This window comes from Chrysochloris asiatica, unplaced genomic scaffold (assembly GCF_000296735.1).
Source record: "Chrysochloris asiatica unplaced genomic scaffold, ChrAsi1.0 scaffold00054, whole genome shotgun sequence".
Classification (NCBI taxonomy): domain Eukaryota; kingdom Metazoa; phylum Chordata; class Mammalia; order Afrosoricida; family Chrysochloridae; genus Chrysochloris; species Chrysochloris asiatica.
The window spans coordinates 9,222,712-9,227,043 of NW_006408572.1; positions in this window are offsets into that span (position 1 = coordinate 9,222,712).

Consider the following 4,332-nt stretch of genomic DNA (forward strand, 5'->3'; position numbering starts at 1 on the left):
CTCATCTTTCTCCCACGGAACAGCTGGTAGTTTCAAACTGCTGACCTTGCGGTTTGCAGCCTGATTTGTAACCACTACGCTACCAGAGCTCCTTATACAATAATAGTAGATTTTAATAAATAACTTTTGATGACGGACAGAACAACTATAAAGAAACTCAACAAAGACACAGAAGAACTAAACAACACAATCAACAAACTTAACTTCATAGATTTATACAGAGCACTCAACCCAATAATTGCACAATACACATTCTTTTCCAGTGCACATGGAATAGTCTCCAGAACAGACCACATGTTAGGCCACAAAGCAAGCCTCTGTAAATTTTAAAACATTGAAATACTAGAAAGCATCTTTTCAGATCACAACTCTATAAAATTAGAAATCAACAAAAGGAAAATCAAGGTGGAAAAATCAAATACATGGAAATTGAATAGCACCCTGCTTTAAAAATCCTGGATAGCAGAACAAATGAAAACTGAAATAAAAATTTCCTTAAATCTAATGAGAATGAAAACACAACATACCTAAGCCTTTAGGACATAGCAAAAGCAGTACTTAGAGGGCAATTTATAGCAATAAACACATACTTCCAAAAGCAAGAAAGAACCCAAATCAACAAATTAATACAACATCTCCAACAATTAGAGAAAGAACAGTCTATAGTCATCAGAAGAAAGTAAATAATAAAGATTAGAGCAGAAATAAATGGATTAGAAAACAGAAAAACAATAGAAAGAGACAAAAGAGAAATTCTTTGAAAGGATTAATAAAATTGACAAATCGTTGGTAAATCTAACAAAAAGTAAGAAGGAGAGAATGCAAATAATACACATAAGAAACAATATGGGTGAGTGATTAACTTTGCAGTCTAGGAGTGGAGGTCCCTGGGACCATCAAGGGAGAAGAGCGGAGAACGGAACCCTACCCAGAGAAGCAGTGATGTCAGAGATGGAGGCAGAGACGATGACATAGGGAGATGAAGCAGCTGGGGACTGGACCCTGAGAGGGAGAGGAGCTGTGTGCTGATGGGAGTGGGGTGGGGGGGTGGAGGCGGGCAGGCTTGCGGGGTATACCCTTTGGTTAATGGATGATGCAATGAAGGGGATTGTAACAATGGGATCAATGTGAAGCTAATGTCCTCCCATGTAAGCTATCACATAATTCACAATGAAGCTTTTAAAAAAAATTGCAAAACAAAACAATATGGGTGATGTCACAACAGAACCAGTGGAAATAAAGAGGATAATAACAGAATACTATGAAGAATTGTACTCCAACGGACTAATAGGACATGTGAACATTCGTCTCCATGACTCTCAGACCAGGAGAACTAGATGGTGCCTATCACTACCAACTGCTCTGAAAGGAATCACATTAGAAAGTTCTGGATAGAATTGGAGAAAATATGGACCAAAACTCAAAATTACAAAAAAAAAACAATTGGACTCACTGGTCAGAAAGATTCTGGAGGAACACGAGACTATGGCCCTCAACCACCCTTCAGGTCTGGAAAGGAACTCATCTTCATAGCTCAATATTCGGCCAAGCAGTAGATCAGTATAGAGGGGGGAGGGGGGAACAACAACAGTAGTAAGGTATTCTTACCATGGAATGGTCAGTCATTCAAAATCAAAAGGGAAAGTAGACAGTGATGGGAAGGTGAGTAGAATGGAAATAGGAACCACAGGGTAGAAGTGGGATAACTGTTGTTGTATGGAGTAGATTGCAATCATTGAGATGAAACAAAGTGTGTGATTTGTTGAATGTAAAACTGATGACCTTGTCTGTAAACTTTTACTCAATTCACAATAAAAAGTCTTGTAGGTTTGTTTTACTTTGCATAAGTCTATCTCTGGATTGAGTTCTGGGTGGTGGTGTCAAGTATGTTAATCAGCTGTTGCTGATTCTAAATCCAAAGAACATCATTTAATATTTTTTGTAAAGTTGGTCTGGTTATTACAAATTCTTTTAATTTCTGTTTATCGGGAAATATCCTTATTGCATTGTCATTTTGTTGGTGCAATTTTGCTTTGCTGGGTATACGACTCTTGGGTGACAATTCTATTCTTTCAAAGTTTTATATATGCCATACCATTGCCTTCTTGCCTGAATGGTTTCTGCTGTGAAAGCAGAGCTTAGTCTTATTGGGGTTTTTTTGTAGGTAACTCTTGATTTTTCTTGAGCTACTCTCAGGATTCTTTCCATGCAGTTCAGTTTAGGGTAGGTTTGGCTGGTGTTGACTGATGTCTACTGTTGACCAGGTGGAATGTTGTTGTTGTTAGGTGCCATTGAGTCAGTTCCTGCTCATAGAAACTTTATGCACTACAGAACAAAACACTGTCAAGTCCTATGCCATCCTCATAATTGTTAAGCTTAAGCCCATTGCTGCTGCTACAGTGCCAAGCCATCTCATTGGGGATCTTCCTCTTTTTCACTTACCCTCCACTTTATTAAGCATGAGGTCCCTCTTCAGGAACTGTTCCTTCCTAATAATATGTCCAAAGTATGAAAGACAAAATCTCATCACCCTGGCTTCTAAGGAGCATTCTGGCTGTACTTCTTTCAATACAAATTTGTTTTTCAGGCAGCCCATGGAGCTTTCAATATTCTTCTCCAACACCATAAATCAAATGCCTCAATTCTTCTACCGTCTTCCTTATTCATTGTCCGACTTTCAGAGGTATAATGAGGCTATTGAAAATACCATAACTTGGGTCAGGCCCACTGTTAGTCCTCAAGCTGACATCTTTGCTCTGGAACACTTTAAAAAGGTCTTGTGCAGCAGAGTTGCCTAATGCGATTTGCAGTTTGATTTCTTGACTGCTGCTTTCATGAGTGTTGATAGTGGATCTAAGCAAAATGAAGTTTTGACAACTTCAATCTTTTCTTGATTTATCATGATGTTTTTTATTGGTCCGGTGGTTGTAGTGAGCACAATGGCTCCAAACAATAAGCACTGGACTGCAAATTGTAAGGTCTGTGTTGCTATTGTTAAGTGCTGTCGAGTCAGTTCTGAACCATAGCAACCCTGTATAGAGTTTCCAAGGAATGGCTGGTGAGCTTGAACCACTGATCTTGTTGTTCAAACTGACCTTGCAGTCCAGTGCATTAACCTACAGTGCCACACCAGGACTCCATGCAAAAGAGTGTACCTGGTCTTAAATCAGGTTTTATTTTCCAATTATTCCACACATCTAGTGCTCAGATTTATTTTCCAATTATTCCACACATCTAGTGCTCAGATTTATTTTCCAATTATTCCACACATCTAGTGCTCAGATTGAAAAACACACATGGTAATGACTCATTCATCAATCTCAGTAGAAATCTAAGGACTATTTATTGAATATCAGGGTCATGTCTGAAGCATAAGCGTTTGTGTGTTTATCTCTGACCTCCAGGGCCCTGGTCTCCATCTGAAGAGAGAGTCTGGTAAACTGAAGAAGAAGGCTGAGTAATATCAAGAAAGGACAAACATTGCCCTGTGTGAGTCAGGCTTTTGCAGCAAGGGAGTTGTCTATTCACTTGAAGTAATGGGTTTATGGCAGGGACACACACTCATGGCTGAAAAATCAGCATCTTCTGCAGTCCTACTTCTCATGGGAACCTCCTTTGTTTTCTTCGGGCTCTTCACTTATCTCAGACGGTAGTCTCTGCTGCCAACTAACATTTCACTTTTCTTACCTCAAATTTCCTCTCCAGTTCCATAACCTCAAAAGAAACAAAAAAAAATCTTTCAATTCCATCATCCCTTTTTTACTTTCATTTGTATGCACCCAAATAGCCCTAATCATAGCTAGTAAGCATAGAACCACGCTAGGCAGAACTTCAAGGGAAAAGTCAAAGCAACGAGTTAGAAGTAAATAACATTTAAGTCAGTACCATTAAGCTATACAAAGTCAAAAAGTATAGAAACCTTATTATATAAATACATCAAAATGTGAAGTTATTGTTTCTCAACATATGCTCCATCGAGGTCTATATGCTTATAAAACCCGTGTTTCCATCTTTTTTACTCTTCTCCCAAAGAAGTCTGTGCACTTTGATTTATATCACATAAAAATGGCAGCTTTGACATCCTCCAAGGAGTTAAATCATGTTCTTTTTCAGTGTTCTTAAAGAGCCCTGGTGGTCTAGTGTGATAAGTATTGGGTTACCAACTGAAAGGTCATTGGTTTGAACCCATCAGTGTCTCTGTGGGAGAAAGATGAGGGAGGCAATCTGCTTTGGTAAAGATTGTCAACCTCAGAAACCTACGGGGCAGTTCTACTCTGTCCTATTGTGTTGTGGTGAGTTGGAATTGACTTGATGGAAGTGGATTTTTTTTTT